This window comes from Panulirus ornatus, chromosome 15 (assembly GCF_036320965.1).
Source record: "Panulirus ornatus isolate Po-2019 chromosome 15, ASM3632096v1, whole genome shotgun sequence".
Classification (NCBI taxonomy): Eukaryota; Metazoa; Arthropoda; class Malacostraca; order Decapoda; family Palinuridae; genus Panulirus; species Panulirus ornatus.
Window position 1 is genome coordinate 7,970,972 of NC_092238.1, and position 12,837 is coordinate 7,983,808.

Here is a 12,837-nt window from a genome sequence, read left to right on the forward strand (position 1 = left end):
TGGAATCGGTAACAGAGTGGTTCGTGGTCGTTCAAGAGGAAGTAGAGTGAACCATCTTGATGTATCACAGACGTATGAGCAGAGTGAAGCCATACTGGCCAACAGTATGGTAAAAAATGGTAGCAGTTATGGTAACAGAATGGTTCATGGTTCAAGAGTGGACCGAGTGAACCATCTTTATGTACCATGCACGTATGAGCAGAGTGAAGCTTTAGTGGTCCATCGTATGGTAAAAAATGGAAGTAGGAGCAATGGAAGCAAAACCTGGAAACGCTAACACATTCCAGGAGCATTTCTGCTTCACTCTCGAGTCTCGCTGTGATACCAAGGGTGAAAGGCGAATCCACAAGATAAGGACCCTTGCAAGACACGCCCCTGATAAACCTAACTGCAATAGCAAAATTACTACATAAACACATGAGAACAACGATGCTTTCATGACCTGGACGCAATGAATCCCACAGATTCACTTGCGGCTCAACGGCGAATCACTATATGGGGGAATATGATCAACGAGTGAGACTGTGATTCGATGAGAAGTATCCAATCCTACCGGATGATGGTTGAGGAAACACAAGCTTGAGATGAGTCGCTCAGAAAGTATTTGTGTAGAGGGGGCAATCAAGTCCGTCTATCTATCTATCTATCTATAGCATCAACGTTCTACTTCAGTTGATGGTTGTAAGGGCCAGTGGCGTCAAATGTCCTCTAAGGGTGTCACACTCTTATCTCATCATCCCCCTCCCTTACCAACAGTACCGCTGCTCGGGTATTACTCGATAATGCTGAAGAGTTCTTCGAGACGAAGAGCCTTCGATGATGGTTGGCTCTCAAGAACTGGAAGCCACTGTCCAGCTCTTTCCAACTACCGTCTAAAAAAGCCAGAAACATTTTAAACCGATGGGGATAAGGAGTGATCAAAATTCTGTGATCATACATTTTGAAACCAGCGTCAATCTGCGTCATTCATGCATTTCCTCTTCAGGGAAAGACGTATATTTCCAAAAATCTAATCATAAGAGTCTATGAAGAATCCATTCTCATATCTGAAATTAAACAGCCATATTTTTTTTTCCCCTTCTCTTTTGGAGTCTTCATTTCACCTGGTTATTTTTGAACAGACTTATGAAAGGTTTAACGAATGTAAATGAAAAAGCAGATGCAAGATTCCAAGAACTCACGAATGAATATTAAAAAAAAAAAAGAGAGAGAAAACGTCCACCTTCCATGACGTGAAAAACCTCTCGCTCATCTTCGTCATCTTCTCCATGCATGTTCCCCCTCGCCACTGCTGCTGGAAGTCACGTACCTTCCCATCACCATCACTGTTGGAGGCCATGTACCATCCTATCACCACAACTGCTGGAGGTGACGTATTTCACAATCACCACCATTCTTGAAGGTTATGTATACCCCGATCACCACCAATGCTGGAGGTCATTTACATTCCCATCACCACCACTACTGGAGGTGACCTATTTCACAATCACCCTCAGTGTTGGAGATCACGTATATCCCCATCACTGGTGGAGGTCATATACAAAGGCACCTAACCATAACCAGTAACTCAAGACCAACTCCAAAGAGCTAAACCATCTGTTCGGTCACACACACACACACACACACACACACACACACACACACACACACAAACCTGATCCCCGGGCTGCACTTGGATAATTCAAGCATCAAGATGACACACTAATTTCTCGATGTTCCAGGTTCCAGCCACGACCAGTTAGGACGGTCTCCTACCTTAGTAATCAAGGGGCTGTTGGAAAGGTATGTACATGCAAGACGTCAAAGAGGACGCGGGAAATAAATACTCCTGTTATTTTCCACTCTTTTTATGGAAGGAGAATTTCGCATCCATTATGAAACCACCAATGTTGTGGTTACATCTCTAGTGCTTCAATACTCTATTTCCTTTCACTTCGTTTCACAGTTTTAGTTTTAATACAAAACATGACATCAAAAAGGAGTCTGGAAATGGAAAATGCAAGTCCTTTCGACAACTGCATTTTTAACAGATATCAGAGAACCCATTTTGCGTATCTACAGGCATAAAGGAAAGCGTAGCTTCAACACCTAGACGGTCAGAGGCAAGGCCATGGGTGGGAAACTGGAGACATGTGTAGCGTCCTAAATTCCAGTGGTCAATGTTCAAGCAGGTAAACATCACCAACGCAAAAGGCAGATATGAAAGGCAACAAAATTACCCGTTGTCTCTTCATGCCTACTTCTCACAGTCCAACCTCTCAAAACTAGACCCTCACTGTTCCTCTACTCACTGCCAGAACCTCACTGTTCCTTCTGTCACTATCAGACCCTCACTATTCCTCCTCTCACTAGCAGATCCTCACTGCTCAGCCTCTAACCTCTGGCTCCTCTTTCACTTAATTCACATCATCTTTCATCACTGAACACACTCCACCCTCCATCACTTGCCACCTTCTACTTCCATCACTTAGCACACTTCATCTTCCATCACTTACAAATCTACTCCTTAACACCACCTCCATCACATACCACCCTCCAACTCTGTCACGTAACACACACCACTCTCCATCACTCAACGTCCTCCCACACTCAAAACACTCGAACCACTCAACACACTTCAACCTCCATCACTTAACACCCTCCTTCACTTAACACATTCCATCCTCCATGTCTCAACACCTTCTCCCTTCCATCACTCGCCACTCTCCACCACTTTATACCCTACACCCTCCACCACTTACTACCCTCTATCCTCCACCACTTACTACCCTCTACCCTCCACCACTTACTACCCTCCACCCTCTACCACTTATCACCCTCCACCACTTAACACACCTCTGTCTCCACTACTCAACACCCCCTCCCCCTCACCCTCCAAACATTTACACCCGGTAAATAAATACAGGAAGCTGTGTAGGGTCGAAGGGAAGCTGGAGGAGGAGAATGAAGAGAGAACAACTTAACTATGTGCTTCAAGGGTCGTCAGGAGTGCCCCCTGGACGTGACCTCTCTAATTAATTACACGTTCCTTCGTGCTGGTCGTTATGCCTGGTCGTATATCCCCCCACCACCCCCGAGGTCGTTACCCGGGGAACATCAACCGAGGGTAAGGACGCTTGCGTCAACGGTCGTAGCGAGGACGACCCGTCTCGGGGTCGCAGGCAAGAACTATGTCCCAGGGGTTGCGATGGAAGGACCTCTTCTTTCAGAGTCCAAAGACCTCAGGATTCTTCTCATCTCTTCCGTCCCCATCATTCTCATTTTCTGTGACTCTCATCTCTCCCTTACTTCGTCTCTCTCTCTCTCTCTCTCTCTCTCTCTCTCTCTCTCTCTCTCTCTCTCTCTCTCTCTCTCTCTCTCATCATCATCATACCAGTGTTCGTCGTGAACCTCAGCCCTCCCTCAAGAGGCCACCAATGTATTATATAACTTTCTCCATATATCATCCTTCAAGATATATCACCAATGAAAACCCCTACATATGTGTGTGTGTGTGTGTGTGTGTGTGTGTGGTGTGTGTGTGTGTGTGTGTGTGTGTGTGTGTGTGTGTGTGTTCATAATTGATCGCCGTTTGTCGCGCCAGGAACAGACAAAGAAGAAAGGCCACAGTCGCGCACAACTATTCTCTATCTTGCACGTGTAATATACCGAAACCATAGCTCCCTATCCACAACCAAGCCCCTACAAACCTTTCTATATGGTTTATCCCGGATGCTTCACATGCCCTGGTACAGTCCACTGACAACACGTCGACCCCTGTATATGACATCGTTCCAATTCATTCTATCCCGTGTACGCCTTTCACCATCTTGCATGTTCAGGCTCCGATTGCTCAAAATCTTTTTCACTCCATCACTCCATCTCCATATGGTCTCCCCGTTCCAGATGTTTAAAGCACTTCACCTCCTCCAATCTTTCTACAATCAAACTTACACCACACGTAACTCGTTCCTCAACCCTGCTTTAACCTTCCTCCTCTCGCAGGCTTTTCCAAACTCAAGTCACCAACTTCTGCAGTTTCTCACTCGAATCCGCCACCAGTGCTGTATCATCAACAAACAGCAAATGACTCACTTTTCAGGCCCTCTCATCCCCGACACACTGCATACTAGCCTCCCTCTCTCTAAGGACTCTCTTGTATTGTAATGTCTCCATCCACACAGAACGATCAAATAACTCCGTCATAAACCATCAGCCATCCTATGTAGACATTTGGCCAATCACGGAGGCGATTTACCCCTCCTCAAGCACATGGCCTCGTAAATCATCGGGTTCCTCTGGTTATCTATCCTTCTCGTGTACTCCTGCGTCAAAGCTTTCAAGGGACGAGCCGGGTGTAGCGAGCCGGGAGGAGTACTAGTAGTAGTTGGGTGTAGCGAGCCGGGAGTAGTAGTAGTAGTAGTTGGGTGTAGCGAGCTGGTAGTAGTAGTAATAGTTGGGTGTAGCGAGCTGGGAGGAGTAGTAGTAGTTGGGTGTAGCGAGCCGGGAGTAGTAGTAGTAGTTGGGTGTAGCGAGCCGGGAGGAGTAGTAGCAGTAGTTGGGTGTAGCGAGCTGGTAGTAATAGTTGGGTGTAGCGAGCTGGCAGTAGTAGTAGTAGTTGGGTGTAGCGAGGCGGGAGTAGCAGTAGTAGTAGTTGGGTGTAGCGAGGCGGAAGAGAAGCAAGATGGGTGTTGTGGACGGAAGGGGTGTAGGAAGCAGAGGACGAGTGAATGCAGAGATGAAGTGACCAAGAGATTTGAGTGACCACGGGGGCAGGAATATGGGAAGGGAAAAGGGAAGGGGAAGGAAAGGGGAAGAGAGAGAAGGCTTCTAATTACCACCAAGCCACGGAGAGACTCTATGCCGAAGGCAGGAGTACTGAGATATATGTTCTCCCTGATGAAGGGAGCGCATACCTTACCACCCTTTCTCCCTCCGGTCTTAGACTCAAAAGGGAGGAGGAGGCAGACACGAAAGCAGGGAGTCAATTGCGAAACTGATAACAGACTGTAAAACTATAAATGAAAATATATATAAAACAAATAATATATACATATATATATATATATATATATATATATATATATATATATATATATATATATATATATATATAAATATATATATAATCAAATGAAAGTATGTATACAAATAAATCACCTTTCCTTTCTCTCTACATTTCATATACCTAATTTCTTTTAAATGATTTTTTTCGGATATTCAAGAAACTATGTGCACACACACACACACACACACACACACACACACACACACACACACATTTCTTAACATCAATGAAAACTTTTTACGATTCACTTTTTCTGTTTTCCATCGTAGTGCTGACCGATTTACATAAGACTTTGGAGTTGGAACCCGATAACACTATGGGAATATGTATGATCATGTGGGTCTAGACGGTAGCGTACGTTCAGCCTACGAGGAGGATGGGCCCTCTCTTCTCTCTCTCTCTCTCTCTCTCTCTCTCTCTCTCTCTCTCTCTCTCTCTCTCTCTCCTCACGGTGAAAGTCGTTTATCCCGTGTTTCCATGCAATGCCCCGTGTTTATGTACAGCGTTCCGTGTTTGTATAAAATGTATCGGGTTCGTAGGATCATCCCGTGTTTATATACAATGTCCCGTGTTTCTATGCAAAACCACGTGTTCATATACAATGCCCAGTGTTTAGGTACAGTTTCCCGTGTTTATACCAACGTCCCCAGTTTATATACATCCCGTGTTGATATGCAACGTTCCGAGTTGATAAACAATGCCCCGTGTTTATATAAAAGTGTCCCGTGTTTATATACAATGTCCCGTGCTTAAATACAACATCCCGTATTAATATAACAACGTTCCGTGTTCAACAACAAAGCCCCGTGTTGATAAGCAAAGCCCCGTGTTTATATACAATGTCGTGTTTACGTACAATGTTAAAAAAAATAACTGTCACAGTCTCTTCTCATCTACTATACTGTCCTCATCTGTGTAGATTGGCAATTTACATTACTGCTAACTACTATTATTACTACTACTATTACTACTACTATTACTACTACTACTACGACTGATGTTCTAAGGTCCTAAGCCTCGCCATGGACCATCAAGTCTTGCGTTTTCTGTCTTTCCCACGTACCCCTCACTGCCTCCCTAAGTTAACCATAGTCCATATGGCAGCAGCTGCGTGTTCTACAGAGGATGCATCGCACCTCCTCTCATTCCTGAAGGTCATAAAAAAAACCCAGTTCGTCTTCATGAAAAATATATATAAAAAAAACTTAGAAAAATTAAGAGGAATGTGGAAAGGTAACATTCGACCAGCCACGCCATCATCCATCCCCAGCTGGAGAGGTTGAGGCCAAACATTCACATATTCTACACATTCCCAGAACGTGCAATGGTCTGCTGGCCTACGAGAGAACCGAAGATTAATGATTATCCAATCCCTCGAGACGTCTTTCCAGCCATGTTACAAGATACATAAACATGAATGCCAAGTCTCTCTCGCTCCCTGAGGGGGGGGAGTTACTTTCTCTCACTTCGAGACATGTTACTTCTGTACACCTCCAGCCCAACACGGAACTATACCACAACCTCACGACCGCGAGCAAGGGAAAGCAAATCGATAACCTGACACGACTTTAAGACCGAGGGAAATGTTTGAACGTTAAGGTGTGGATGTATGAAGACAGAGTGGTCAAGCGAGAGTTAAAAAAAAATCCGTGAAATTAGACTTGACACTTGGGAAGGAGACCGACGAAGATGATGATGGTGAAGAAGAAGAAGAAGAAGAAGAAGAAGAAGAAGAAGAAGAAGAAGAAGAAGAAGAAGGGGAGGAGGAGGAGGAGGAGGAGGAAGTAGAAGACGCGCGTCTGTCCTAATATCAGATACGGAAAGAAGACCACTTGTCATGTTTACTGGCCATGCATACACTCACCTCAAGCCTGCCGCCACTACACCACACCACACCACGGAACACCACACCACACCACGGAACACCACACCACACCGCACCACACCACACCGCACCACACCTCACCGCACCGCACCACATCGCACCACACCACATCGCACCACACCACACCACACTGCACCGCACCACACTACTTCGCACCACACCACACCACACCGCACCACACTACACCGCACCACACACCACACCACACCGCACCTCACCGCACCAGATCGCACCACACCACACCGCACCACACACCACACCACACCGTTGAGCACAGGGTACTTGACCGTTTCCATGCTCTTTCCTATCGGCGTCAGTCACTTAGGGTTGTCATCTCCTCAAGTAAACTACCGCCCAATATACCTCATTATACCACATACCACCTCCACCTACCGTACGCTCGTACACCCAACCACACACCACCACAGTCTACCACGCCGGCCCTCAGAACCATTAGCATTCACGACACATCAAACGCTTGCAAACATGATGTAGGGAACACAGACCGCAGAACCACCACTAGTGAGCCTCGCCTTTGTCGACTGTCAGACTGACAATGGGATTAAAATTCAACAGCGTATATCGACCAACTGGCCCCACTAAAGAAAGGCTCGAGTGAAAAGCTGGATTTATATATATATATTTTTGGTGCAAAAAAAAAAAAACACACGAGAACAACTTATATACGTAAAATAATGATGAACAAGGTCGACGCAGATGTATTTCAGTTCCATCTAGAAACATGAAATTCGTTTATTGATTAATATGACCTCTATATCATGAAGATAAGGCCCTTGAGCACGACGATATACGACCACCGAGTACGAAGGCGTGATATCTGACCCAGCACTAAACCTCTGGGTCAAAGGCCAGGGTGCCTGACGCATTAGGTGTACCGTCGTGTTCAAGGGTCTCATACTGTGGTCAAGGGTACTATCGTGTGTTCTGGGGTCCTGTCGTGCGCTCGAGGGTTCTACCGTGCGCTCAAGGGTCCTATCGTGCGCTCAAGGGTCTATCGCGTGTTCAGGGGTACTCCCGTGTGTTCAAGGGCCCTATCGCGTACTCAAAGGTCCTATCGCGTACTCAAATGTCCTATCATGTGCTCAAGGGTCCTATCGTGCGCTCAAGGGTCCTATCGTATGCTTAAGGCTGTAAAAAAAAATATGCAAAGTCTACGATCTCTCTCTCGTGCAGCTCTGGCAGCAGCCATGTCCAGCTGTCCCCCACCCTGACGTCGCTTTGGATATAATCAGAGATCAGCCATGGGCATGAGGCCTCTGGATTTAATTCCTCCCTCACTGGAATCAATGCCTGGGGATCACCTCTGCCCCGCCCCGCCCCACCGTCCGCCCCCTTAGGCGTCTAACAGCAAAATTCTGCCGACCCATTCATCCCTGGGTGTAAAACACCTCCAGCTAGTCGATCGACCCTACGGTCTTCTCCCATTTTTCTCCGTCAAAGACCACAGGCCATCCCCGCCGCCAACCCTCATCCCTTCCTCTAGGAGGCTGTCAGAAGCAGTATGGACAAATATCATTGCCCTCCACGCAAGTTCCATGATTCACGGTGGTTCAGATAACCTTCAAAATTCTTTCAGGCGAGTCCACATGTACTGGGATAACCTTTCACCCTCAGGGGCAAAGGTAGACCAAACACACACACACACACACCCTCTCAGCCCCGCGCACACGATGTCACAAATATAACCCAAACATCCCCTTGCAAAAGATTATGTCTCAATCTAAAGATAATTTGCTTTCCCTTATAATGCAGGTTCCAACATCGAAGGGGAGAAAAATATGAGGTCAGTGACCCCTAACCTTTGACCTCAGGGTCAGATCGAATTCTCAAACTCGTCCTGAGACATACCCTAGATACGTCTCAGCAATGGTAGGTCTCGTAAATAAAAAAAGAAAAAACAACATGCAACATTTAATATGTATTCACTAATTGGAACAGGTTGTAAGTCTGATTTGCAAGTTGATATGCGGATTCATCTGTTTAATACTATGGTATTACCAGTGATAATTTATGCATCAGAAATATGGGGTCGCTACGTGGTGGGGGGGAGATGGATTTTATGCAAAATGAAATTTTCTAAAGCCTGTGTTATGTGTTCACAAGAACAGATAAAAGTGAATGGAGAACCTTGTGTCTAACCAATCAAAATATATGGAGAATGATTGGCTATTGGTACGAGCCATTTCGTGTGAAATAACTGAGTTATTTAATGTATAAATGTACGTTGCTATTAGACATTCCCAGTGCCTACGCATCACCACATCACAGAATATCACCAAACCAACCTGGTTCTAAAAGGCAACTTCATTAAGGCTAAAAGGTCAATGGCTTACTACGGGGAATAACACCTTATTAACCAAGTCAATATATATAGTAATAATAGAACGTTTCAACAGGTATATATGGTATGGAGGAACATCTCGTAATATCATCGTAGCGAAGCAATAAAGTACCAATGACTGTGGATAAACATGGAGACGAGAGTGAGGAATATCGTATTTGCCTCAAACGTAATGCTAATATTGTGGGTGATGAATATCACGTACCATTCCAGTGTGAAAATGATGATATTGTTAGGATCAGAAATAACGTATATTCCAAACTATTATAAATCCAGGCCAACGAAATTCAAATACATTTTGTTAATAGAAACTATCAATGTATATATTCTGAACAAACTATCGCTCTTCTTTTTTTTTTGTGAGCAGCGTTTAATATATTTAGATGAAGTGATGTAATGACAAGCAAACGGAACAAGTGCTGACGAATCGTATCATCTAATGACTCAAATGCAAATTGTAAATTCCAATTTGAGGCAATTGCTACTGTTAATAAGGACCTGTGCTCCATATTGATTATAGAAGTCTGAGCAAATAAACTATTCGATTCCCTTCAACTCCGTTCTGTCGGTATCTACTGGTATATGTGGGAACACACAGGAGGACAGGCAGGTTACCATGTAGCGAAGTCAGGCCAACATGTACAATCAGCCAAAAAAAAAAAAAGTACCTTTACACATGTGTTCGACTGAATTCGAAGTGAGCCATGATACCCCAGCTGCTTCTGAATGTTTGGTGCTTTTCGGTATATTTCTGTGTTTCTTGACACATGACAGACCCTCTCCCTCACGCCATATTCTTTGACTGAAGTCTCTGGCATCATACTGAAGATTATTTATTTATCAAAGAAGAACAAAGAAGTGTACTTTTACCGCTTTACTGACATTTTTTTTTTCTTTTTTAAGCACTTGTGCTACACTCGTAGTGCGAACGTACTTTGGAAAGCTTAAGGGATGAGCTGTCCTTTTTTCCAAGAAAAAAAAAAATCAATTATGGAAGAAAACGATAAAAGAAAGTGAAAGGGTGGACTAATATCCTTTGAAAAAAAAAAAAGAAATCTAATATATTTGCTCAGGTAAATATGAGAACAGGTCGACAAAATTATACTAATTATCAGGACATAATCATGTTAATAATAGCTCGTATGGGAAACATCAAAGCAAAATGCTTGGCAAAAATCCTTTGAGCACTGGACTTTTTGGACTATGAAAGACTATAAATGTTCAATACATTCTAGATTCGAAACGTACACAGCTGAATCACACACGGGAATCGCATATGGTTCCTGCAGCAACTCCATTCATCCAGGAACTCTTAGAGAACATGAGGTAGAGCAATAATGCATAGGAGACTTCATACACCAAACGAGAATGAAAGACGATTAGCTGAAATGTTCAAACAGCACTATGTTCTAAAAGGCGAACTTTAGAATTACACCAAATTTTCTGATTTTTCTTTTTTCAGAACAGCATATCTCATATAGATTCAATCGTACATATATATATATATATATATATATATATATATATATATATATATATATATATATATATATATATACGCCATTTCCCGCATTAGCGAGGTAGCGTTAAGAACAGAGGACTGAGCCTCAGAGGTAGCATCCTCACTTGGCCCCCTTCTCTGTTCCTTCTTTTGGACAAAGTAAAACGGTAGGGGAGGATTTCCAGCCCCCCATAAATAATATATACATATATTTATTTATTCATTTATTTTACCTGAGTATTAGACATTCAGGTGTATTCTACAAACACGCGCAAGACCGTTTCTTTTTAATGCACCACCAGACGATATCAATATAGAAGCATCTGGTAACTCCATTGACGGAAGTTGCCTTCAACCGCTTACTAACACGGGACAGTTTCCCATCTTGGTAGCGTTACTGCCATATAAGGAGAGTACACGATTAGGTACCCCCAGAAAATATCAAAAGACTTCGTCCAGCGTTTCAAAATGTAAAGAACGGGGAGCGTAGCGATGCTATTATCGCTGCCTGTATATCTATACAGTGAAAAAAAAAAAAAATATATATATATATATATATATATATATATATATATATATATATATATATATATATATATATATATATATATATATATTTTTGTTTCGATTTGAATGATAAATCGTAAACACACACTAGAGTTTTGAAATGGTAAATGATCATACAATGGGCAAAATTTGATGCCATCTCGCTATCTCGTTACTAAAAAAAAATCATTTTTTTTTTTTCCTTTCTCATATAACATAGCTTTAACCCCCCCTGATCCTGCTATAGAGGTCGTATTTCAAACATGGCATAGGCAGGCCCTGTACACAACACAGCTTGCGCTTGTGAGGATACACTGTGCAGGTGACTCACTCGCTCTCAGACACGAGGATCTCTCTCTCTCTCTCTCTCTCTCTCTCTCTCTCTCTCTCTCTCTCTCTCTCTCTCTCTCTCTCTCTCTCATCTTTCGACTCCTTAGGGGGGGGAGAAGAAAAGTGACAGAAGCCCCCGTCGACTCCATCTACCGTCAACCAACATAGACGGGGTTGATGGTCACCTGACAGACGAGACATACGACTCCCACACAGCCAACTCTCTGAGCGGCCTTCGAGTGAAACACCTTTCCAGTCTTTTGCTTTCTTGCCTATTGTCACTACCATCACAGCTCACTCACGGGCTAATGTTAATGAGAGGATCAATAAGGGAAAGGGGAGAGGGGGGGGGGGGCTTGTCGTTGACCGTAAACACACAGCCCTGCGGCAGGATCCTCGTTAAACATCATATCAAACGAAGGAGAACAAAACAAAAATGTTTCCAGCCAGCCAACCATCCAGCTAGCTAGTCGTAAACCATTGGCGTATCGTTAATCGCTGCGAAATAGTTTGGTCTCTCTCTCTCTCTCTCTCTCTCTCTCTCTCTCTCTCTCTCTCTCCCCGACCCGCCTGTCGATAATTATTGGTCTCGCCCAAGTTGTTTGGATTCGCAAGAGAAACTGCATGTGCTCACATACTCGTAACTTCTGTGGGGGGATAAGGGGGGATAGGTAGCAGAATCTCTCTCTCTCTCTCTCTCTCTCTCTCTCTCTCTCTCTCTCTCTCTCTCTCTCTCTCTCTCTCTCTCTCTCTCGTGTATGCTCAGATATGCCAGTCTTCCCATAGAGGGTGGGCGAGGGTGGTATGATCTCTAACGGGGACACATCGGACACAGGCTCACACAGCCACCGTGCGTCATGTACGAGGGCGGCTGTATAGCGCGAGGGGCAAGGCAAGCCAAAAGTTGGCGACGGGCTCCCAGCGTCAGGAGAGAGGCATGTTCATCCCATACACACGTACGGTCGGGGGGCGCCTCTCCCGCTGCTACTGTCGTGCGCTTTCATCAAAGGCTCTCTACGCCTCGACGGCCCGGATAAACCACCTCAGTACTATAAGCGTTCAAGCAAGAACTCCTTGGACCTTCACATGAGTCTTGATATCCATATGAACAAAGGCTATTCTTGCGTCTGAAAGTCCCCTGCGCATGTGTTACGTACGCAGCCAAG

General features: G+C 44.3%; 1 protein-coding gene across 2 annotated transcripts in view; it reads right to left on the reverse strand.

Moving 5' to 3' along the window:
- The window catches only part of LOC139753720 (neo-calmodulin-like), a 657,420-nt gene that overhangs the window by 636,991 nt on the left and 7,592 nt on the right, over positions 1–12,837 (reverse strand). The gene's annotated exons all lie outside the window — the stretch shown is intronic.